We start from the raw sequence: 12269 nt of genomic DNA, 5'->3' as shown, positions 1-12269 counted from the left end.
TTGCGGGGTTCCGCTCCGCGGCTCGGGCTCCGTGCGGGGCTGATCGCTGCGGGACGGCCGCCTTACGGGCGCTCGTGTCGTCGGGATGCTCCCAGCTCGTGCCAGACCCAGCACTGGGTCTCTACCGTCGGGTTGGTGCCGAACACCGCAAGCCACAGTACCGGAGAACCGTGCATACGATCGTTTTCTCGCCTGACGTGGCCGAATGCCGCTTGGGAAGTGGATTCCTCCTCTCCTGCTGCTTTTTACCTCCTCCCCAGTTCCCGTTGGATTCTCTCAGCCTCTCGCACACCGACCCAAACCACACAGAGAGCCCAAACCCCGAGCTCCATCCCTTGTGGCCGTGCTGGGGATGCTGAGGATAGCCGGCTCGGATGGGGCCCTGGGCAACTTGATCTGGTGGGTGGCAACCAGCCCACAGCAGGGGCTCGGAGCTGCGGGGTCTTTGAGGTGCCTTCCCACCCAAACCGTTCTGTGATTCAATGACTCTCTGTAGGTTGGGGTTTTTGTGGAGTTTGGGGGTTTCGGGAGTCAAACGGCAGTTCTGTGCTAGCTGAGGGTCTGCTGCCCACCCCTTACAATGGAAGGGCTTTGAGGTTTCTCCTGCTCTTTAGTGCTTTCCTCCCCAGCTCTGTGCCTCAGGAGGGTTTCCCAGCCCATAGGAGCTCCTCTGTTGCAAGCCGGGTTGGATGGGCTGCCAGCCTGCTGGGATGTGGGCATAGGGGCTCTTTTGCATCTTCCTTCTCTAAGTGGTTTCTGGTGCTGCAGTTTTTTCCATCGGTCTCATTGCAAAGAGATGCAGTCTGGCTTTTCATACAGAACAGAACCTGCAAGCTGATGGACAGAGCAGCATGGAAGCTCTTTTCTTCCCTCCATCCCTTCCCAGACGCTGCTGTGGACTGGCGATGCATCCTGGTGTGAGCACGCAGCTTGGACTTGTTTTGTTTTCTGAGTTTTGCTGTTGGGAAGGGCCCGGTGGGGATGGCAAGGATTGCAGTGGTGCTGGCAGAGCTTGGTGCTGCACGTCTGTCCCTCCTGTTGTAGAGCTGCTGCTGGAGGGACGTGAGTCAGGGAGGTGAGAGGGTCATTAGCTCCAGTGGGAAAGGAATTAAAGACTTTCAATGACAGCTCATCTGCTCCGAGGAAATACGGCTTTTCTCTCTACAAATCTCTGTGTTTCTGTGTATCTCCAGGGCCAGCTTAAGAAGGGGCTGCAGTGTCCCTGGAGGCAGCAGAGCCCTCAGCTCCTGCAGTGCGATGGGCCGCGGGCTGCTGTCTGCCAGCTGCAGGCAATGTGTTCTGGGCTCAGTCCTTCCCACTCCCCTCTGCACATATCCCAGCCAAGTGCAGCGTGCACAGCAATGTGCAGAATGTCAGCTGTGCTCCGAGGAGATGGAAAATGCATTATAGAGCCATAAGAAGGGGAATATGGAATTTTATTCTTTTTTCCCCCTTGGAGCCCTCAGCGCTCCTCAGTCTTTGCAGAAGAGTTCTAAATGGCCCACTGATCCCTAAGCTGGCAGATACTCTGAATCCCCAGACTGTATTTATTTTCCCATTTAAGCTCTGTGAGGCAAAGTGGGCGATGGGGCGTTTTTCCAGGAACCCTTCCAGGAAAGCATCCGTGCAGCGGTGTGGCTCCAGCCGGGCTCCCTCCTCTGCTGCCTCCTTGGCTCTCTGCACATTCCTTCCAGGTGCCTTTTCTGCCTTTATCAGGTGGGATGCAGGGATGATCTGTGTCATCTCGTGCCCGACCGTGCTGCCTTTGTGTGATGCGTGGGCACTGGGTTGGCATCTGCCATGCTGCTTTTCTGCAGGAGAGATGAGTTCCATCTGTGAAGGGATGTGTGAGCGCATATGCACGTGGTTGTGTTGGCATTTTGGTTTGTTTTCAGTCTATCCTCACACTTTTGATCCAGTCTGGCCAAGTAGTCTTCTTATTAGTCACTGAAATAGCAACTGGTGTCCAACCCAACCGGTGGCCAGCCCGATCACTGTCCCATCTCATCTTTAATAACAAAAGAATAAAAAATAGAATCATAAAATCATTAAGGTTGGAAAAGATCATCTAAGATCATCAAGATCATCAAGTCCAGCCATCAACCCACCCCTGCCATGCCCATTGACCACGTCCCTCAGTGCCACATCTCCGTGGTTCTGAAGCACCCCTGGGGGCAGTGACCCCACCACCTCTCTGGGCAGCTGTGCCCCTGCATCACCACTGTTTCTGAGAAGAAATTATTCCTTATATCCAGCCTGAAATTGCTGCCTTCTGCTCCAAAGCCACTGGGGAATGATTCCCTGCAGAAGATAGATTGCTCAGGAAAGCAGAACCAGAGTGATGAGCCTTCCCTGTGCTGCTATGCCAGGAGCTGTGGTGTCCCATACTGGTGACATAGGAAGGAATTTGGTCCCTCAGTGCTGCAGCAGTTGGGGGGAAAGCATTTGGCCAGGTGGGCTGCAAGGGCTCGGGGTCGAGTCTTGTGTCTTTGTGGTTGGGGCAGGCTGTGCTGCTGGATGTCATCGTGGCGTCGGCCCTGGGTGTTCCCAGAGCACCAGGAGTGCCCTGGAAGGCTGAGAGGTGGATCTAGACTTGCTGAATCTTGTAGGAGTCAGAGGTGGCAGGTGCCTGTACCACCAAAAGAGGATTCAGCTCCAAAATGCATTCCCCAAACACTTTTTCCATGGAAGATCCTTATATCAACATTAGTGGAGACCAAGTGGCTCTGGGTCTCTCATAGAACCTGTCCTCTCCCAAGTTAAAACTCACTCTGGCTACTATTTAATCAGCATTTTTGGCAAAAAAACTGCCCTGGTTTTATGCTCCCCTCTCTGCAAAACGATCTGGGCAGATGAACCACCGCCGTACCGAAACCAGGGAGGAGCTGAGCTGGAGCTTGGCCTGGTGCCGGAGGAACAGCACAGGACAAAGTCCGGGCAGCGACGTGCATGGGCCAGATCCTGGAAGGAGCTGCTTGCTGCGTGGGATGCTGTGCAAACAGTGTGTGCTGGCCAGGCCCTTGGGTGACCTGAGTGCTCAGGTAGTGATTAAACACCACTCCTGTACTACTAGGGCTGTCCTGGAGCGTTGGTGTTAATCCGGTCTGTTTCAAAGCTTTTTGTGATTCTGAAGCCTTGCCAGGGCCTGAAGATCCCTAACGGACTTTGCACATAACAAGGCTTGGCTGGGGAAAACAGCTTAGGGACAAGATGCGGGGTGAAGTCTTGTAGCTGGTGGTCGAGGTGAATGGATTGGAATACGTGTGTGGACAGGAACTCTGTTTTAAGTGCTTTTTCCTTGTTGGCCTCTAACCTGTGAGTGCCCTCGGGGGGACTGTCCCTTTTCTGCATGCTGGGTCACTGCAAAGGCCAACTGATAATGTTATCTGTCTGTGGGTGATGCTGGTGTGTTGACAGCTGAACTTGATGTTTGAAGAGATGATGCAGTCAGTGTGGAAGTGGGTGGCTGGAAGGAGATGTAGGCTGGGACTGTGCAGCAAAGTGGTCTGGCAGCTCTGCGAGTGATGATTGTGTGATACTTGGAGGTGGGAGGTTTGGGTTTGCTTCTGCTGATGTGGATCAATCACAGAATGCTTTGGGTTGGAGACCCGAAGACCATCCAGTTCCATCCATGGGCAGGAAACCACCAACCAGGTTGCCTAATTTGCATCCCTCCATGCAGCCACCAGGCTGGGTTGAGCTCCTGGAAGGCTTTCCTTGCTGGTACAGGGTGCTCTCACTGCAGCCTCAAGGCCTTCTGTTTGCCTTTCAGCACAGAAACACATTCCAATCCTGATTGCAGTCCTCCTGGCTCCCAGCTTGGCGAGCAGCTTTTGGGAAACCTGAGCACCCAGTTAATAAACTGATGGAATGCTTTTGCTGCTCCTTGGTCATAATCCTTCCTTGCTGGTGTAACAGAGTAGCCAGAGTCATTAGAGAAACATGCAAAATATTTCAGTTATTTCTATTTGGATGTTGCTGGTGGCAAATCAGAGATATAGAGTCTGCATTGAGCTGTGCTTAGTTTGTTGCATCATTGGTTTTATTGGAAGGTTCAAGGTCCAGCTCTGAATTGCTGCAGTCTGGGTTCAGCCCAGCTTCAGGGTGCATTGGGGCTGCGTTGTGCCTAATGAAGGGGTGGGCAGATGGAGAAGTGAGGGGAAGGGCTGCATGTGTGCGCTTCTTTAAACTGCTGGGTTGTTATTCTCCATCACTGCCTTCCCCAACCTCCTGAGTGCCCGTGGTTAGATGGGTTGGCTTTGGTGTCTGCCCCATGAGCTGACTCTTGCAGTGCCTCAGAAGCTTCCCCACTAGCCACAGGCAGATGCCTGTGTGTGATACCAGCACTTCTGGATGTGCTCCTGGATGCTGCCTTGAGTTATGACTGGCTCTGATGGAAGGGCAGCTGTGTTGTTTTCTGCATACCCAAGGATGGCCTCTGTCTCAGACCAGCTTGGCTTCACCTCTCTTGGCTAAAATGACCTCGTAGGCATGAAGGGTTTGAGGAATAGTGCCTGCCCTTCCCTATGTTTGCTTGTGTTGGGGATGGGAATGAAATGCTTTGCTTGCTGGGGCTCTCCCCAAAGCGCTGAGATGTTGAAGATAAAAACAACATGTGTGTCATTCACTGTGCTACCTGGCTGATGACTCAAGAAAAAGGGAAAATACTTAAATCATCACAATATATCAGCGTGTTCACATACAGCATTACCAGTATGACTAACCACGTGGTGCAAGCCTGCTTGGCTTCTGGATGGGACTGGCTGGGGAGAGGCTATTTTACACTCATGAGTTGTGTTTCAGAAGACAAGCTCAAACAATTAGCTTTGGTACTGGTGTAGAATGTGCTGTAACTGTCTTCATCTCTGAGGGGAAAGTTGGGGATCAGCTCATTGCAGTCTTGGTCTGTGTCCAGGAGCATCACTGAGGGCTTTGAATGGTGCCCTTACAGCATCATGCCTTAACCAGGGAGTGCAATGGGGGAAATTATGTACATAAGAATGTTAGAAGACAGCTATTCCCTTTGCAGAGCTTGGAAAAAATTGCCTGTACATCTATTGCATGAGTCTTGAGGTGTTAGTAGACGCAGCTGTGTTCTGCTTAACTGCATGCTGGCATCCTTTTGGCTGTTCTTGCAGTTCTTGAGAAATGACAAGAGGAAACCATTTGGTTAGAGACCGAGGAAAGCTGAAGGATGTCTTTCATGCATCTGTGTGCATTGAGTTGTACAGATGTATGTGTGCTGTGTAGTCCCTTGTTGGAAGGGGTCTGTTGGGGGGGATGAAGCACCCTGTGCTCCTTACAAGCCTGCAGTGTCGGCTTTTGGGCTGGGCAGCAGGTTGGCTGTGTGCTCTGGCTTGTGAGATGGCACTATCCCCTCCGTTTGTAGTTTGCAATGAGGACCACAGAACGTGTCTGCTAAATCGCACGTGTGGCACATCCTATAAAACAAGACAGCCGTGCTGCAAGGCTCTGTTTGGGGCCGTTTCTGACATAATCCATCAAGAAGCAGTCTGCTCTCTGACTTACTGCTGGAAGTGTGTGGATGTGGATGGATGAGCAGTTGCTTACCTAGCATTACCAAAGCAACGAGTTGTTGCTTTCCATGACTCATGAAAATGCACTGTAGGTTCTCTTAAGAATGGCTGAGATCATTTTTTGGCCAGGGCCAAGGATCTGGTTTCCTTAGCAAATAGCAGTGGAGGTGGAGGGTTGGGGATTTCCAAACTCATTTCTTTGTATGGGTGAGCTGGATTTTTGAGCTTGCTTAATGAGATACTTATTTCATCTGAAAAGAAGGGGAAAAAGAAAAAGATCTGTAACTTCCACATCTGTTTGGTTTTCGTGGCATGTCCTGTTTTGTTATGTTTTGCCTTACAAAGGGGAAAGGCACCAATAACACTGCAGGGTTGCATGCTGTATTTTTCCGCTTAAACAGACATAGAATCAGGGGTGGCATTTTCCTTCTAATGTAAATCATAGAATCATTGGAATTGGAAGGGACTCTGAAAGGTCATCCAGTCCAACTGCCCTGCAGTGAACAGGGATAGGCACAGCTCCATCAGGTGCTCAGAGTCCCATCCAGCCTGACCTTGGCTGTTAGCAAGTTGTGTTTTAGTGTTCGGTCAACCTTCTGTCTTTTTATTTTATTTTTATTAAATAATTATTTGAATCACTTTCTGGTTTGGGCTGTTTGCTCTATAAGGAGCAACACTCGCATCCCTGAGAACCAAGTGGTGCAAGGGGAGCATCAGGTGGAGGGGAGTGGGAGCTGTGGGATAATGGGAGGTCCCCAAGTGCTTGGTGACCACTGCACCCAGCTTGCAGCATCCTCTGCACACCTGTCAGGGGGAGCAGTTGTACCTTAGCACCTAGGAGCATGCAGAGAGGGGAATGCCCCCCTGGGGCTGTACAGGGGCAGCACATCTGTCCTGGGAACAGCAGGAATGCAGCAGTGTAATTGCAGCAGAGTAACTGCCTGGCTGAAAGCCAAGGCTGAGTGGGAACAATGTGACTGAACAGGTTTGTGCTCGCTTCCTCGTAATCTCAAAGGTGAGATAATGCAGAAACTCAGAGGAGTTTGCTCTCCCCCTGCTTCCCACTGCTGTGCATCTTGTTTAGCTCGCTAGCTTTGGGCACCAAGGGCAAAGACCACTGGTTTTATCAGAAGCATCGCCTTACCTCCCTTTTCGCAGCGCATCGTACCTGGAAGCCTTCTGGATCATAATGATTTATTTCTATGCAGGAAAGGAAATAACTGTGATCTGCAGTCTTCTGTTCTCAGTGCTTGCGGATATGTGGATGTAGGGACAAAGTTCATGACTTCATGCCATGATTAGCTGTAGCCTACATGCCTGTAACATGGCAGCACTGAGCCCAGCAGGGCTGCACCAGGCTCCGTAAGATCTAAAGAAGGCTTTTCCAGCAGGACTAGTCTTCAAGATGGGAGGTTTAGGTTAGATATGAGGAGGAAGTTTTTCATACAAAGGGTGGTGAAGCACCAGAACAGGTTGCCCAAGGAGGTTGTGGATGCCCCATCCCTGCAGGCATTCAAGGCCAGGCTGGATGTGGCTCTGGGCAGCCTGGTCTGCTGGTTGGCGACCCTGCACATAGCAGGGGGTTGGAACTGGATGAGCATTGTGGTCCTTTTCAACCCAGGCCATTCTATGACTCTGTGATTACCAGGTGCGTTATTGCTATGCAGGGCAAGACCCAGCAGCAGCTGTGGAGCTGGCAGTTCTGGTGAGCAGAGGATTCCAGCAATGAGCTGGTGCTGCTGGGCTTCCAGGGCTTTGCACTGCTGGATGCTGGAGAAAAGAGGTGGAAGCAAGATTTGGCAAGCTGTTCTGCTGCGTTTTTTGAACAGTTGTGCCTTCAGATTGCCCGCCAGTGCATAGGGTTCTTTTGACTGGAGAGGTGCGTCAGAGGGCTTTGTGGTTTCTGGGAAAGCGTTGCTCTGAAAGCTGTGCTTTCTCATCTGTAAATTACAGGTGTGGGTGTTGAAGCCCACCCAGGTTAAGTCATTCCCCCCAGTGTAAGATTTCCAGGGTATAACAGAGGGGAAGGAGTCCTAAATCCCATTCCTTCCTCCAAAAAAGAAATAATGAAGTTTAAAAGAGTGAACTTACAGTTTTTTTCCTTTTAGTTTAAACATTCCAGACTTCATGACTTACGTTTCTTTCTTCAGCTTTGAGATCTGCAAGTACTTCTTTTTAGCCAAAAATAAGGAAGTGTGGATTCTGATGTAATCATGTGATTCCAGGAAACTGGCTACTAATGAAAAACACCAAATCGTGTGAGAATTTGCAATGCTCAGGGTCAGCCCATGGCCCACCATCTGAACTAAAAACCAAAGCAGAACTTTCTATTTTCAGCCCTCTTTTCAGTGTTGTGACTGGCGAGCATTGCTTCGTTGTCCATTGACGCCCATCCAGTTGCAAGAGGAGATGTAGGTTGCGTGGCTCCCCAAACCCTTTGGTTCCTTATATTGTCCCCTTTTCTGTGCTTGAGTGCTCAGAGACGCACAGGTTCTCCAGTAGTTCTGAAATGAGGTTCTTGCACTGCTTGTGGCTGGGAGAGAGATTAATGGACTGACTTGGGTGCCTTGGAGCTCACTGAAGCTGAAAGACCACATGCGAGTCCTCCTTGCTTAATTCTCCTTGGGCAAGTCTTGTGAGCATGAAGGAAATAACAGCAAGAAGGGAGATGTCTTCGAAGGGCAGTGCTCTCCCAATGCGAGCAGGCGAGCAAAGACAGCACGTTTCTTCACACCATGGGAGATATTTATTCTGTGACTAAGCATAAAAGTTAAGAGATGGAAAAGGTCCTATGAGATCATACCGTCCACCTCCCTGCTGGCGCGTGGTTTTTTCCCTGGGGTGTATTTATGAATGGGCTGTCAAGCAGATGGGACTCATTTACTGGAGGTACCATAGAGCAACCCGTGCAGGTGTGGGATTCCGTGCACACGTGACTCCACTTGCATGTGCACGAGTTGCTTGCAGCAGGAGGATTTGATAGTAAATGAGACTCAGCATTCTTTGCATGCCATCGAGCCTTCCGTTGACTTGCTGCAGCTTGGTTTCTGCAGGCGTCAGCCCATCTTTTTTGGAATGTTCTAGGGCTAAGCTAATTTTGCTTGATGTTTATGATGGAGTAGGTGGTTTGAAAACTAATAATAATAGGAAAAAAAATAGAATCTTTTTGGTAAGGAGAGGTCAGCCAGCTAGACATCTGCACAGCTGGCCCAGGCTCTACTTGCTGTGGTCTATGATGGCGTTGAGTGAAGGCTCCCGGAGGAGACATCAGAAAGGTGCAGGTGGAAATGCTATTGCTATGACAAACAGATCTGTGCTGGAGTTTCAGACCGGAGCTTTGGGACCATCAGCACTGCTTCGTTTATTGCTCCTCAGAACATGTAACCATAGCACAGCCTCATGCATATGTACTTCTGTTTTTTTTATTTCACACACCCCAGTTTCATTTGTGGCTGAGAGCACTTAGCAACTCACAGATTGCAGTCACTGAATGTTAGGTAGAAAGGGACAGATTCTGTCCTTACCTAATTCAGGGAAGATTTGGAGCATATGCTGAATGTAGGTGGGGGTTTGGAGCAGAAATTTCTTATCAAGGCATGTGCTGCCTTGCTGTGTTGGGATTGTGTTGGCTTTTGCATCTAGGATACTTTGCTGCTTTCAAGAGCGTCTCCTGGTCAACAGTGATGTGAGATCAACATTTGGGATTGGAAACCAGGAGTGTTGTGTGAAACAGGTGAGCAGCCAAGCTTGCTTCACCACTGGTGAGAAGTTTTTGCTGGAGGTGGCCCCATGTTGGGCCCCTGGGGCTGCGTGTTGGCCTTATGGTCAATATCCCAACCCCATGCTGCATTTTGTGTAGTTTTCTGTAGGTGTTAAAGGACATCCCTTGGTGGACCACTCGCTATGCTGAATCAGGAGAAGTTTTCCCCTAAATCCAAGGAGGGTAGGGGCTGGGTGTTTCATGGCACACACCATGTCCCTGGCACCGATGGTCTTTTTCTTGGCATGTTGCATGGAAGTGACAGTATCGCAGATGACGTTTTCTAGGAAAGTTTCCAACACTTGTAAATGAGCCCTGAGATGTGCTTCACCTCCCTTCCTCCAGCAGACGTCTTCTGAGGAGGGGGGACTTATAGCAGGGCACAGCACGTGCAGAGAGAAAGTCTGCCTTATTATTATTTGATTTGGAGAAATCTTGGTCTAAAGATTTAAAAAGCAACTGCACATAATGCCTGGACACCACCTCTCATCATCAATTAGCAGCATTAAATACTCAGCAGAGAGAGTTAATGAGAAAACTGAAGTCTTTCCATCAGGATAGCCTTCTGGTTTCCATTGAAATGCAGCTGAAGAGCTGGAAAGGCTCCTGTATTTTGTTTTGATATGCAGGCATATGTTCCTTTCCATCCTGGAAATTAATTCTATCTGTCTGAAACTGGGCCGTGGGAATCAATATTGAGTTGCTCAATGTTTCTCAGGGCTCTCTTGGAAGAGGAGCTGACTGTTTCCCTGCTGTGTCCAATAAATGACCTGGTTTTGGAGCAGCTGAGCAACTGCTGCTTTGACAGTCTTTGCATTTGAAGGTGTTGCGTGACTGCCCTAACAGTCCAGGATTGGTCTGTGGTCTATTGCAGCTGATGGGCTCCTCTCTTCTGAAGGTTTTCAGGTCATATTTCCTCCAAGGTGCCTTGTGCTGCCTGTGACTTTCCTTTGCACCACACCAGGCTGGAAGCCATAGGAGAGGCACTGGCACAGGAGAAGCTGTAGGTGCCCCATCCCAACGAGCGTTCAAGGCCAAGTTGGATGGGGCCCTAGGCAGCCTGGTCTGGTGGGAGGTGTCTCTACCTGTGTACAGGGTTGGAAGCAGATGTTTTTAAGGTCCCTTCCAACCCAAGTCTCTTTTGATGTCAGTGAGCTGTTATGCCCAGCTTCAAGCAGCGCAATGCCCTAAACTGAATTTAGAGGCATGACCTGCCCTCTCCTCAGTTTTCCTATCTTTTTTACCCCTACTTATGTTTGGGGAATGAAGGGGAGCCAGCACAGGAACCACAATCACATAGTCACATAATAGTTTGGGTTACAAGGGACCAATGTATATGCTGTGTATACATATCATATGTGTGTATATATATATATATATATATATGTATATAAAAATATTATGCTGCTCAAACATAAGGCCACGTACTACCTACTCTGGTTCCTGCACTGTTGATGGCTCACGTTGTATCATGTGTGGACAGTCACACACACAGGAACGCAAGCACACTTGAGTTCATGTGATACTGTAGGTCAGGAGGACAAGGAGAATAAAACTTATGTGAAAGCTGACCCACGTGTTCCTGTTTCATAATCTCATCACCACCCCATCGATGTGTGCACAAACTGGAGATGGCAGTGTCCATATGCAGGAATGCATTCCTTTCACCCAGAAACGCAGCATGCATTTTAATCTTCCCTTGCCACTAAGTGCTTGTTGAGCTTGGCTTTCCCTGCTCTCATCTAGATTCAGAATTACGCAACAGAAGTGGCGCGAGCAAGAAAATAATCAGAGAATAATAAAACATTGGGAGTTGGAAGGAACCCACAAGAATCATCAAGTCCAACACCTGGCTTTGCACAGGACCACCCAAAAATCAGACTGTGTATCTGAGAGATACGTCCAAACCTTTCTGGGGCTGTGACAAGGATCTTGAGGTGACTCTATGGGGCTGATCCTCTGGTCCTGGTCTCGCCATGTTGCCATGGGTTTTCTTGCTGATAGGAATCATAGAATCATAGAATGTCCTGGGTTGAAAAGGACCACAATGCTCATCTAGTTCCAACCCCCTGCTATGTGCAGGGTCGCCAACCAGCAGACCAGGCTGCCCAGAGCCACATCCAGCCTGGCCTTGAATGCCTGCAGGGATGGGGCATCCACAACCTTCTTGGGCAACCTGTTCCAGTACATCACCACCCTCTATGTGGAAAAACTTCTAATATCTAACCTAAATCTCCCCTGTGTTAGTTAAAAAACATTCCCCCTTATCCTATCACTATCCACCCTCATAGGTGTAGACAAGGCTACAATGACCAGGTAGCTGCTGAGAGAGCAGAAAGTAGTGAGTAACTCTGAGCCCTCAGCTTCTCTGTGGATCAGAAAGTTGTGTTTCGATCAATCAAATGCAGATTGGCTGCAGGGGTGAGGCTGCAGCTTGTTAGGGCAGCCAGCTGAGAGGCCTATCGATCGCAGCCTGTAGAGGCTAATGGTGGCATATGAGGGCCGGTAGGGCAAACTGTGGGAGAGCTGAGATGTCAGTGGGAAGCTGGGAATGAGAGAAAGTGGGTCTGTTAGCAAGTAGGCTGCCTTGGGGGATGGCAGAGCAGCTTCCATGCTTAAATCAGGATAGGCCATGAGGTCTGGCAGCCAACCTGGGGGATTGGTGGGCCTCCTCTTACTTGCTCCACAGCTTGTTGTGGTGATAGGGTTGGCTCTGAGCTGCTGTTATCCTCAGGGAGAACTGTGTGTCCCAGGCAGTGGTCTCTCAGGTCAGGTTCTCCATCATGTGACACTGGCTTGGCAGCTCTTTGGAGCAAGGTTTCATGTGTCTGAGGATGTGATTTTTACCCTGGATAAGGGGAAATGATACAAGATGGTGTTCTTCTGAATGCAAACAAACCATGATCATTAACAGAGAGTGCTGTCTGTCAGGATGATACATTCATCCTGACTTGATGTTCTCTGCTTTTTTT

The 12269-nt window shown here is 49.6% G+C and overlaps 1 protein-coding gene across 2 annotated transcripts in view; it reads left to right on the top strand.

Moving 5' to 3' along the window:
• The first annotated feature begins 3022 nt into the window (after positions 1–3022).
• LOC100542691 (mitogen-activated protein kinase kinase kinase 3-like) overlaps positions 3023–12269 on the top strand; it is a 64834-nt gene continuing 55587 nt past the window's right edge. Inside the window, exon 1 of one of the 2 annotated variants that reach the window (XM_031553839.1) lies at positions 3023–3041. The gene's annotated coding sequence lies outside the window, so the exon portion shown is untranslated. The remainder of the gene's footprint in view (positions 3042–12269) is intronic. The other variant, XM_019616224.2, reaches the window with a different exon arrangement.

Source organism: Meleagris gallopavo, chromosome 6 (genome assembly GCF_000146605.3).
Source record: "Meleagris gallopavo isolate NT-WF06-2002-E0010 breed Aviagen turkey brand Nicholas breeding stock chromosome 6, Turkey_5.1, whole genome shotgun sequence".
In the NCBI taxonomy this organism is placed as follows: Eukaryota; Metazoa; Chordata; class Aves; order Galliformes; family Phasianidae; genus Meleagris; species Meleagris gallopavo.
The sequence above is the reverse complement of the archived record's forward strand: the minus strand, read 5'-3'. Positions and strand labels throughout refer to the sequence as shown.